Source organism: Heterodontus francisci, chromosome 3, assembly GCF_036365525.1.
Source record: "Heterodontus francisci isolate sHetFra1 chromosome 3, sHetFra1.hap1, whole genome shotgun sequence".
Taxonomy (NCBI): Eukaryota; Metazoa; Chordata; class Chondrichthyes; order Heterodontiformes; family Heterodontidae; genus Heterodontus; species Heterodontus francisci.
Window position 1 is genome coordinate 93,383,592 of NC_090373.1, and position 13,475 is coordinate 93,397,066.

General features: G+C 42.3%; 1 protein-coding gene across 6 annotated transcripts in view; it reads left to right on the top strand.

The window, feature by feature from the left end:
- The window catches only part of LOC137358450 (runt-related transcription factor 2-like), a 232,455-nt gene that overhangs the window by 141,047 nt on the left and 77,933 nt on the right, over positions 1-13,475 (top strand). The gene's annotated exons all lie outside the window — the stretch shown is intronic.

The following is a 13,475-nucleotide window of genomic DNA, read 5'->3' on the forward strand; positions in this document are numbered from 1 at the left end:
GAGAAAGCCATTTTCCAGCCAGAGGCTGTGAGAGAGATCTAGCGAAACAGAAGAACCCTGCTGAACAAGAACTGAACAGCCACTACAGCAGATAAATTACAAAGTGACTTTGAGACTCTCCATCTGCGAAGGTAAAACAAGTTCACACCACCAACTTTGGGCTGAATTTTAACCACTAGAACTCTACAACACCTCAGCAAGTTCAAGACTGAAAACATCCAGGCCTGCAACTTTAAAAATGACTTTCCTCCTGAGAAGATTCAACAGTATTCTGTAAATCATGCATTCTTACATGACTTAGGACTTTTAATGCATCCTACCCTTTTCTCGCTACCTATCTATTCTTATGTATGCATGGGTGGGAATGTGTGTGGTTGCAACCGTTTTGGGAATTGTTAAAAATTAAATAGTTACCTTCCTTTTTTTAACCTATGAGAAAATTTGTCATTTGCCTGTTATAAAGTTCCGGGTGCTACAGAAGAAAGTATTCTGGGAGGGAAAGAGTGCAGCCAAAAAAGCAACCAAGGGAAGCTAGGTAAATACTGAAAGAATGTATAAGTAGAAAGGAACAGGGAGGGCGAGATCTTCCCAGAAGGAGGGAAGTCCCAACTTGGCGAGTTTTTCGGGTGGCCAGCATGCATGGGCAGGAGGCTGGACTTCCTCTGCGATATTGCCAGGATGAGGCAATCAAGAGCCAGCAGGCGAGGGAGGCAGCCAATTAAGGAAGGCAGGCAGGCCTTTCATGCTCCCGGCCCAATCAGAGGGCTGTCGCCTCGGCAGCATCACCGAGAGAGGTGGCCACTGCTGATGCTGCAAAGGAAACACAAGGGTGCCTCCATTTTGAGATACCCTTGCAGAGGTGGCAGAAATTTGTTCTTTTCTTTGGGACCAAACCCCCCACAGGGGCAGCCTTTGCCACTGGTGTCCCCCTCCTTTGGCCATGGAGCCTCTGGCTCTGATAGCACCCCTGGAGAAGCCGCTGGGAGGCTGCCTCTTGCAGCTGACAGCCTCCCCACATGGCTGCCCGGGAAAATGAACCTTAATTGGGCCTTTCATTGTCGGAATTGGCCGCCCACCTCTGGTTGGCGGTCAGCTGATCCGCTGCCATTTCCCACTGCTGGGAGACATCCCTAGCATTAAAACTGTATCAAGGAGCCATCCTGTTGTGGTTCCCCGGCATTTTATTGACCACCCACCTCCCAGACCACCACGTTGGGACCTGTAAAATCCTGACCATAAGACAGTAACAGTTGCTGTGGTACATAAATAAGGAAAATAGTGTGGACTGCTAACTTACCACTCATGGTGAGGTAATTGAACCTTTTCCTGCATCAAATCTAGGTACTTTTCATAGTATCTCTGACATTTATCTTGACCAGTCATGCTCTACCAAGCCATCTAACCCACCCCTTCCTAACCCACCCCTTCCTGACCCATTAATGAAAAACGTGGAAGTCCCATCAGTGCTGCAGCAGGATTTCTATGCTTTTGTTTCCAAGTGGAGTGCTCTGCTAGTGGCAGTACTGCTCCTAGATATTTCCTGAGTTGCTTCCATTATATCAGCATCCACCTTGAAATAGAACAATGCCCCTCATAAGGTGCTGGAGGTCGTTAAGACCAACAGCAACACACAGATTCAAGCCTTCTAATGTGAATGTGCTGAATAGGAAGCAGTAATCATACATGGTGCTTGGCCACATTATGGTAATGAGCTGAATCTGGGAATATAGTCAGATGTCGTTTTCATCAGTTTGGATGTGTGCAAATTATGCACTGTTTGGCTTAACTGAAAACTTGGGCACATGGATAAAAGTAGCAGGCTCGCAATTTCCAATATGCATATCTGGTGAGCGAATCAGAAAATCATCCCCATTTTCTCAAAATTACAGTGTTTATGTTGTTCTTTCTAAGGATACATCGTTATTGGTATGAATTTTCCAACAGGCTTCTTTGACTAAATACCAACAAACCCATTGCACAGTGAACACCAAAACAGATACCAATGGTTTAACGGTCATATGGGTGGATTGCAGTAATTGGAACTGAGTTAATGGAGCACATGAGTGATAAAAAAAGATAAAGCAACCTTCATCAGCAGATTGCCCAGTAGAAGAATCTATTTAACCTGTGTTTTTTTCCCCCCGGCATTGATAGTCATGATTTTAATGCTCAGGACTCCAGTGCATGACATCAAGGTAAATCATGACAATCAGGAGGAGGAAGGCACAGTGAACTCTTACCTTTTTGCTAGTGTTCTAATTTAGCCAGTTTTCCAATTTTTTGCACTTTTGCTGATTTCAGGGATTAATGCGTCTGAATGACTGCTTTTTTCAGTAAATAGCTGAGCCTTTCAGATCAAGAAAGTCCAGGTTTATTCCCCAAAATGTGTTGAACTATATGGTCTCAGCTAGGGCAGCAGTATGAGCCCCACAATTAACCCCAATATTCCTAGGTTAGGAAGCAGAACATTGGACAGGGTTCCCATTTCCAGTTGCCATTCAGCAAACGCCTGCTGGCAATAGCCCAGGTTTGGATGTTCAGTGCTGACAGCATTGAGATTGATTGTAATGCCCTCATGGCAAATACCCTGCCAAAAGCAATGATCTTCACTCACACAAGAAGAACACTCCCACACTTGGGCAGGATGAGTGTGATTGGCATTCATTGAACCAATCCCCAGCATGAGTTGATGACTTCAGGAGTGAAGGAGGGGAGAACATTGGCAGAATAGGATAATAAAAGTGATAAATACTTAAAATATTTGTATATCACTAGCATGAAATTAAAATATCCAAACCAGTATTATTGCTAGTGGAAGAAAATGGTCACTGATTGTGACCATAGTAAGAATATAAGAAACAGAAGGAGTAGGCTATATGGCCCCTCAAGCCTATTCCACCATTCAATAAGATCGCAGCTGATCTTCTACATTAATTCCATTTTCCCGTCCTACCCCATATCCCTTGATTCCCTTAGTCCCAAAAGTCTGTCGATCTCTGTCTTGAATACACTCATCAACTGCATATCCACAGCCCTCTGGAGTAAAGAATTCGAAAGATTCACAATCCTCTGCGTGAAGAAATTCTCTTCATCTCAGTCCTAAATAATCCTGAGACTATGACCCTAGTTCTACACTTTCCAACCAAGGGAAACTGCTTTTCAGCTTCTACTATGTCAAGCTCCGTAAGAATTTTACATGTTTCAATGAGATGATCTCTTATTCTTCTAAACTTCAGAGAATATAAGCCCATTCTACACTTCTTATTGGGCAGCTCTCTCATCCCAGGAATCGATCTAGTAACCTGGGACATAGTTTGTAGCTGAAACACTAGAAAACTTCACCCCCTTGTTTTTAAAAGATTCTTGATAACTATGTATGTAAAATAATGGGGTGCAATAAACATTTGTGAAAAATGACAAGACTCTTTGTCAATACAATGTCATAAAACCTTTCCCTGAGTGCTATAGTTCATAAATACAGCTAATCCTCTTTATAATGCTGTCTTTTGAAGCCAAATGTAAAGTGCTTTTTAAAGGACTTGTTTTATTGTGACTCTTTACTACTGAATAATCAATACAAATTGGTCTGAAATTCTGCAAGCTTTCTGCTGGTCTCCCTATGCAACTTTGGAGTTTACGTTGTTTCCCTAAGGGTTCTGTCAGCGTTAGAGTAGGAGACCCGTAGAACCTTCATAGAATATGAGTGTTAATGTGTTATTCAAGCCATGTTATATCAGAAAACAAGTGGTTCTCTTTTGCAATGTGTATTTTAGTTTTAATCTGGGAAATAAGGAAGTGGAACATTAAACTGATTAATCTGAGAAGAATTATTGGAAAACACGGTTAATCTTGGTAGCCGGTGTCCTGGCAGATGCTAATTTCAACCTGAGTGCAATTCCCTGGGATTTCACTTAGGGCAAAGGCCACTTTGGTCTTTCTCATCTTTTGTCACTAACAGCAAAATTCTACTGACAGTTATGGCATATAAGATGTCTCCAAACAATTTTCTACCATGATTCAAAACTGCTTGGCATGCGACAAAATGGCAAATGTGCAAGATCCAAGCTGTGAGATTTGTGGCAAAAAAGGCTGACTACACCTGACTGATCGCAAATCACTATGGGGCTAATTTGACAGTGTTCATACCACATCAAGTTACCTGAACCTTACTGATCTACGAACCTTACTCTAGTCTAATGTATTTTGATCTTTTACAAATAAAACAGCATGGAAGGTGTGCACATACTTCATGCAGCTTCATAACATAGGCAGCTTTGATGTTGTAATTAACTGCTGCTCAGACTAATTACAAATAATTTTCAATGGAAATGAGTCAGAGTAAAAATTTTGTGAGCTCAGTCAGAACAGGAGCAAGTGGGCTGTGCGGACACACCAATACCATTCACTTCTGGTTTGCATTCATCAGTACAATGGGGCTTTAAAGAGTGCTTCCACAATTACATCTTTTTAATGTCAAGTAATTAGGACTATTTTTCTAGAGCCTTTGAAGTACAGTATTGTCATTCAAAAATACACATTTCTAGTTGAGCTAATCTTGAGTATAATAATATTGCCCCTTTAAAAGGTCACAGTTTTCAGGCAAAAGTGTTTTGCAAATGCTCTCTTGTTCATTTACAGACACACAACATGAGGCTAAATTCACCAATTTCATACTCCCAGTGGGAGCCATGCTTGAAGGGAGCACCTGAGACAAAGCATCGATTCTCCTGCCTGTGCTGACTTTGAGTGCAGCACTAAATTTACCCGAAATTAACAAGAAAGGGTAAATTTTGTGAGATTAGGTGTTTATTGGAATGCAGCATTGCATCAGTTCCCAGTGAAATCATTATGATGGAAATTATTCATGGGTCTTTGTGCTTCTCTTCATCTTCCAAAAATAAAGTGGTTTGTGAAACTTTTTTTCATTGAGGTATATTTTTTAAAAAGTACTGAGTTCCAAAGCTTGTCTAGAATACTAACAAGGAGTTACATACCCATGGAGGAACAATTGTGACAGGTTTGGGTAATTATGTAAAAATGGGCAGAAGGTTTCTGTTGCAAGAATTTCCTGTACTGGAAATAGCCTAACGGAACTACAGCTTTCTCTAACCTTCAAAATTATGGCAGAAAAAAAAAGAAAAAGAACTGTGGAAAATGACTGCAACAGCCTTCTGTTAACAAGGAAGTGCTTACCACAGACACTTCCTGCTTTCAGCCACATCATCAAACAGCAGGAATGATGGTGTCAGCTCAGTTTGCAAAACTCTGGATGGCTCAGTAGTGTTGGTCAATCAATCAAAAATTGAAAACAACATCAGGCAATCTTTTAGTTCCTCCATGGTATGAATTTAGATCATTTGGCCCTTGCCATCCATGAGCTCATTGTGGATGATTGCATCACGTCATGGCCTTGATGGAAACCTTGCTGAGGGGTGATGACACCTTTCCCTTTAATGAAGTCTCCCCGCCTAGCTGTACCTTCCACCACTTGCCCCATCCAAACCGATGCAGTGGTTGTGTGGCTCTTATCACCAAATTTACATTTTGGTCAATTCCCCTACTCCTCTGGTACTTTCTCCTCCTTTGAGCATCTCACCTTCATTCCACATTTCTGACGTCTCATTTAAAATCCTGGTCCTCTAGAATCATAAAAAGTTTATGGCACAGAAAGAGGCCACTTGGCCCACCGTGTCTGCGCCGTCCAAAAACCGAGCCACCCATTCTAATCCCACCTTCCAGCATTTGGTCTGTAGCCCTGCAGATTATCCAGACACCTTTTCAGTGAGTTGAAGGTTTCTGCCTCTACTATCCTTTCAGGTCGTGAGTTCCAGACCCTCACATCCTCTGGGTGAAAAGATTTTTTCCTCATCTCCTCTCTAATCTTTCTATCAATCACTTTAAATCTATGCCCCCTAGTCACTGACCTCGCTATAATATAAATAGGCCCCTCACATCCACTCTATTCAGGTCCCTCACAATTTTGTACATTTCAATCAGATCTCCCCTCGGCCTTCTCTGTTCCAAGGAGAACAACCCCAGCCTATCCATATTTTCCTCATAGCTGCATTTTTCCAGACCCAGCAACATCCTCATAAATCTCCTCTGTACCCTCTCTAGTGCAATTACTTCCTTTCTGTAACAAGGTGACCAGAACTGCACATAGTACTCAAGTTGTGGCCTAACCAATGATTTATGCAGTTCCAGCATAACCTCCCTGCTCCTATATGCTATACTTCAGCTAACAAAGGAAAGGATTCCAAATGCCTTCTTAACCACATTATTGACCTGTCCTGCTACCTTCGGGGATCTGTGGACATTCACTTCAAGGTCCCTCACTTCCTCTACATCTCTCAGTATTCTCCCATTAATCTTGTATTCCTTTGCCTTGTTTGACCTCCCCAAATGCATCACCTCATACTTCTCTGGGTTGAATTCCATTTGCCATTTTTCTTCCCACTGGACCATCAATATCTTCTTGCAGCCTGTAGCTATCCTCCTTGCTATCTACCACATGGCCAATCTTTGTGTCGTCCGCAAACGTCTTGATCATGTCCCCCACATTTAGGTCCAAATCATTAATATATACCACAAAAAGCAGGGGACCCAGTACTGAGCCCTGCAGAACACCACTCCAGTCGCAAAAACACCAGTCAACAATTACTCTTTGTTTCCTGCTACTGAGCCAATTTTGTAACCAGCTTGCTAGATTCCCCTGCACCCCATGGGCTTTTATTTTTTTAACCAGTCTGCCATGTGGGACCTTGTCAAAAGCCTTGCTAAAATCCATGACGAGATCTTCCCTTAACAAATCCATGCTGACTATCCTTGATTAACTTGTGCCCTTGGAAGTGACAGTTCATCCTGTCTCTCAGAATTGATTCCAATAATTTTCCCACTACTGAGGTTAGACTGACAGGCCTGTAATTTTTCAGTTTATCCCTCACTCCCTTTTTAAACAGAGTTACAATGTTAGCAGTCCTCCAATCCTCCAGCACCATACCTGTATCCAGTGAGGACTGGAAAATGATGGTCAAACCTTCTGCTATTTCCTCTCTCACTTCTTTTGACAGCCTGGGGTACATTTCATCCAGCCTTTTCAAGGTTGCTAATCCCATTGTTGTTCCTCTCTCCCTATGTTTATCACATCCAATACTTCACACCCTTCTTCCTTAACTACAATATCTGCATCGTCCCCCTCTTTTGTGAAGGCAGACACAAAGTATTCATTAAGAACAATACCAACATCTTGTGCCCCTACACATAGGTTACCTTTTTGGTTTTTATGGGCCCTACTCTTTCCTTAGTTATCTTCTTACTCCTAATGTATTGATAAAGCATCTTTGGGTTCACTTTGATTTTCCTTGCCAATATTCTTTCATGCCCTCTCTTAGCTTTCCTAATTTCCTTTTTGGTTTCATCCCTCCACTTTCTATGCTCCTCTCAGCTTTTTGTATTAGAGTTCTCGGAGTCGGACATAAACTTTCCTTTTCTGCCTTATCTTACCCTGTAAGCTCCTTGACATCCATGGGGCTCTGGATTTGGCCATCCCACCTTTTTTCTTTGTGGGAACATGTTTACTCTGAACCCCTTGAATCTCCCCTTTGAATGCTTCTCACTGCTCTGACACTGATTTATCTTCAAGTAGCTGTTTCCAGTCCAATTTTGCTAAATCTCTCCTCAGTTTAGTAAAATTGGCCTTGCCCCAATTGAGAATTCTAACTCTTGTTCTATTCTTGTCCTTTTCCATAATTATGTTAAAACTGATTGAATTATAATCACTACCACCAAAATGCTCTGTCACTGCCACTCCTTCCACCTGCCCATCTTCATTTTCTAAAACTAAGTCTAAAACTGCACCCTCCCTTGTTGGACTTGCTACATACTGGCCAAAAAAGTTCTCCTGAATGCACCTCAAGTATTCTGCTCCCTTAATTCCTTTCACACTAAAACTATCCCAGTTAATATTGTGGTAGTTAAAATCCCCCACTATTACTGCCCTATTGTTTTTGCACTTCACAGAGATTTCCCTACATATCTGCTCTTCTATCTCCCTCTGACTGTTTGAGGGTCCATCGTACACTCCCAACGGTGTGACTGCCCCTTCTTTGTTCCTTAGCTCAATCCATATGGTCTCATCTGATGAACCTTCCAACATGAGCTTCCTCACAGCTGTAATTGTTTCTTTGACCAAAATTGCCACTCCCTCTCCTTTCTTATTCCCCTCCCTATCATGTCTGAGGACCCTGTAACCAGGAACTTTGAACTGCCATTCCTGACCCTCCTTAAGCTATGTTTCTGTCATAGCTATGATATCATACTGCCATGTGTCTATCTATGCCCTCAGCTCATCTGCTTTATTTACTATACTCCTTGCATTAAAATAGATACCCTTGAGCACTGCCAAATTCTTTTTTTAAAATTTCCTAACCTTTGTTTCCTCTGCCTTCCAGACTCATCCATTAATTTTCTGCCTTCCATTTTCATTTCTGATTTTGTCCCAACTGAGTCTACCCTCAGGTTCCCATCCCTCTACCTCCTACCAAGTACCATAAAAATTTTCTCACCGAGATATCTTCACTGCTTTCCTCCCTTAACCTCTGCACCAAGTAACTTTTCATCCTTGGTGATTTCAGCTTCCATCTCAATTCATCGGGCTGGATTTTATGAGTTTGCCGCCGATTGGAAAGTGGCAGCCTGTCCCCGCGGGCCGCATGCCAAAGAGCCACCGCAATCTCAAGAGCACAGCTCATTTAAATAGTTGGGGCAGCCCGCCCAATCACGTGGAGGAGGCGTGCTATCCACCCTGGCAATGGCTTCAGCTGCTTGTGCACAGGTGCTGACGCCATTTTTAAAAGGCATGGGATATTTAAAGAGCTATACACCATAATTAAATGAATACATTTCTTTTGCTCCTTTCCCACCCCTCTCAATAACAATTACGATGACTATTTGCCCTTCCCCCCACCAGAACACTTACCTTTTACATCTGACCTTCCCCCCCCCACCGCCACAAACTGCACAAAGTTTAAAGTACAACCCTTCCCACCATCCCCTACACCCATTACGTTTATTTGACCCCGTCCCCCCATCTCCCGCACTGATAAACAAACCTCCTCCCACCTCCCCACCAGTGTTGCACCTTATTTCCCCAGACGGGGATCTGAAGGCGCAGGAGTGCCGGCCACCGCACCGAAAATTGCGGCAGGCCCTCAAGATCTGAGGTTAATATATTAATTTAATTAATTTGAATATGTTGATTGTGGTCCCATCGCCCAGCGGTGGGGGGACTGCCATGGAGACCCGCCGCCGCCGGGAAGATCGGGCTGGGTCCTGCCGGCATCAAGGTCCATGGCAGGACTCATCCAGAGCCATCTTCAGGCAACCCCACCCCCCACCCATCCCTGACCACGGATCTCGAGGTCGAGGGTTGCTTAAAATCCAGTCCATCATGTCCTCTCTCCTCTGAGTTCACTGCCCTCCTATCCTGCCTTAATCTCTCCCTCCATATAAACTCCCTAACCCATATTCACAGCTGTTGGGTTTAGTTGTATTTGTATTAGTAGCGTTTTAAAGTGTTTTAGAGAAAGTCTTAGACTCCGGTAAAGGTTAACTAACAGCTCTTTGTTATTTACAGTTACTATATACACTCTCCACAAGCCACCTAAGCTAGCATCCTTTGTGTTGCTATACCTTCTTCTTCTCAAGCCTATCTCATGTGACTTACATTATCGCACTACATCACACCCCCAAGTTTTTATTTAACATTTTTCCAAATATATATACATTTATGATTTCTCTACTGCTCTCTCTCCCCGCCTAGTCTCTGACTTTACAGATTCTCTCTCATCAGAGGTTTGACAACTCTCCCCGATCTGGTTGTAATCTATCTGGGACCATCAGTAGTCTTCATAGGAAGTCTGGGTTGCTGACTTGGTTTTTCATTTCTACAGGCTGTAACATTCTGTTTGGATTGGGTTTGTTCCTCTTCATCTGGATCTTGTAGATGGATTACTGGCTGTTGTTTTTGTGCAATAGGATTCCTTCACATGTTCCCTTCATTCGCTCATATCATATACGATCTCTGATAAATCTCATGTTTATGGATTCCTGTACCTTCTCGTTCCTGGTCACGTATCCAAACTTTTTGACCATTGTTTAATTCAAGCTTCTCACTTGAAATCTCCTATTGTAGTTCTGGGTTTGTTTCCTTATGTAGGAGTTTTCTCTTTCTCGAACTTTCTCATAGTCTTGAGTCTTCAATCCAGGCATTAATTGTTGTCGCAATACTGGAAGCTGTCTTCTTAACTTCCTTCCCATTAGTAATTCTGCTGATGAGAATCGTAAGATGCTGAAAGCCCATCTTCACGGCAAACTGGGTAAAACATTTGTTCGCGAACTGTGGTCTGTTAATATTTCATCCGGAATGCCATTTGTCGCGAAGATGTCCATAAGAATTCTGATAACTACCTCAATGGTCATAGAATGTAATCATTGGACTTCTATCCACCTGGAAAAGTAGTCAATAATGATGAAATATGACTTGCCACCAAACACGAATAAATCTATGCCTAGCCTTTGCCAAGGTCTAGTTGGAAATTGGATAGTCAACAGCAGTTCGCACTGTTTTGGCCTCTGTAACACGCATATCTGACAGTTGTTGATCATGGTCTCGATATCCTTAGATATCCCAGACCACCATACCGAGGACTGTGCCCTCGCTCTGCACTTGGTTGTACCCAAATGGCCTTGGGGTAATCGATCTAAGATATCGGATCTCATTGAAGTAGGAATAACAATTCTGTCATTATAAACTAATAAGTCGCCAATTATGGTAAAGTATTTCCTATACTGCTAGAACGTCCTCATTCTTCTCCCTCCTGGACTTTCTTGTGGCCACCCATGTGTACAATATTGTCTAATGTGAATGCACTCTTAGTTATTCTTTTGTGTTTGCCATATTTCTCGCAACTTCATGGTGCTTGCTGGTCAACTTTGTGCTGTGTGTTGCGAATATGACTCTATGCCACATACGAAATTGGTGTCTTCCTGTGATGGATGACCTATGGCTGCCATCGATAGCACATTGGCTGACAGTTGGAACTTCCCTTGGACATATACAGTTTCTTATGTGTACCTCATTAAACTGAGATGAAACTTTTGTATAGGTGGAGTTATTTTTGCTATTTCTTTTTTGTCTAATAACGAAACCAGTGGCTTGTGGTCTGTCTTGATTACCACATGTATTTCAATGATGTAGTCTAAAAAAATTTCACATGCCCATGTGACAGCTAGAGTTTTCGATAACTGTGTAACGTGTCTCTGTATCTGACAGTGCTCTTGATGCATATAATATGGGTCTACGGGAACCATCGTGTTGCTCCTGATTAACAACAGCGCCCAAGCTGTCTGAAGAGATGTCAGCTGCTATCGTCATAGGTAGTATAGGATTGTAGTGTGCCAACATGTCTGGAGAAATTAGCATCTCTTTAATTTTCTGGAACGCTTGTTCCTGGTGGGCATCCCAACACCATGCTTGCTGTTTTCTTAGAGGTTGTCTCAGCGGATCAGTTATTTGTGCTAAGTGAGGTAAAAAATTTGCTAGTTGATTTACCATTCCAAGAAATGTCTGGAGTTACTGTAGGGATAAGAAATTCCTTAATGGCCCTGGTTTTCTCAGGATCTTCCAATATTCCTTCTCCACTCACAATGTGGCCCAAGAAACAAATCGAAGTTTTAGAAAATTCGCACTGCTCGTTTAAAGTCAGTCCCACTTCTTGAAATCTCTGTAGAACCTCTCTGACTTTGTGGTCATGTTTCTCCACTGACGTTCCGTGTATCAGAATGTTATCTATGTGGCATATCACTCCTGTGAGCCCTTCTAGGATATTGGACATTGATTGTTGAAAAATCTCTGCTGCGGAGGTTATTCCAAACAGTAACCTATTAAAACAAAACCACCCAAAAGGTGATATGAATGTAGTCAATAACCTTGAGGTCTCATAATGGGCACCTACCAAAATCCCCTATTGGCTTCGAGTTTTGTAAACATGGTGCTCTGAGAGAGATTCGATAAACTGTCATCCACCGTAGACATTAGGTGAATCTCATGCATTACTGCTCTGTTGAGCTGCGATAAGTCAAATCCACACATATTCATAGAGTTCCATTTGGCTTCGGGACAGGAACCATGGCTGAACATCAGTCCGTTGGTTGTGTTACCAGAGAGATAACACTAATTCTTGTCATCTCTTCCAATTGTTCTTTGACTTTGGTTAATAATGGATGAGGTATTCTTAGTGTGAAGATACACACTGATCTGGCCCCTTCCTTCAGAGTGATCCTGTACTCCATCTTTAGTTTTCCAAGCCCTGTGAACAGCTTTGAGAATTCTGTTTGATAAGAATTGTTTACCTTTGTTTTCTTGACTTTGTCTACCTTTTTAATCAGCTGCAGTTGTAAGCATGCATTCCTGCTCAGTGAAGAAAAGTCTTTATTGTGTAGGACATATAAAGTCTCTACCAATTGTCTTACTTTATGCTGAAGAGTTGCTTGGAGTTTGCCTTTACTCGCAGTTGTGTCCCACCTAGTCCATGCAACTGTATATCTGTTGGTCGCAGGAAATGTCTCTTCACCCATGTCTCTTGGTGAGACAATAACGTTATACTAGCCCCTGTGTCAAGCTTAAAATTTGTGAGGTGTCCATTCACGTAGATGTCTGCTGTCCAGAAATCTTGGTTCTGGATTACTGATTTCTCCCAAAAACTACTGGTTCTTTCTCTTGTGGGTATTTCTGTACTTGATTCACTGCTGTTTGCGTGAATGTCTTCTGCTTTGTACCTTTAAGCAAAGAAATTTTGCTGTGGCACATCTTCCCATAGTGTCCAGTTTTTCCATACTTAAAACATTCAGCTTTGTTTGCTGTGCATTGCTCTCGTCTGTGGGTCTTTTTGGCTCCACAACATTGGCACGGTTTTCCTATTTCACACGCCTTCTCACCTGTATGTTTTTTCAGTGTTTCCCTGGCTTTGGCTTAACCAGTTGGACAGGTGTTGGACTCCTTCTCATCCACGACTTGTCTTCAGCTCGGAGGATGTCCCTTTTCTGTTTGCGAACTTCAGCCTGCTTTACAATTTGAGTGGCCTTTTCCAGTGTAAGATCTTCCTTGGATTGCAACATATCTGACAAGTATTCATCCACTATGCCGATGACAATCTTGTCTCTGATTAGTTCTGCCTTTAATTCACCATATTCACAATCTTCTGCCAATCTACACAGGTCATTAATATAGGAGTCTACAGATTCTCCAATCATCTGCGCCCACTTATTAAGTTTGTCTTTTTCCAAGATTTTATTGGTACAGAGATAAAAATATTTATCAAAGGCTTGGAATACCTCTTCAAATTTATCTGTAGCCACGTTGATCCCTTGTCGGACAATTATGTCATCTGCAGTTGCACCTACTGAATATAGGAGGG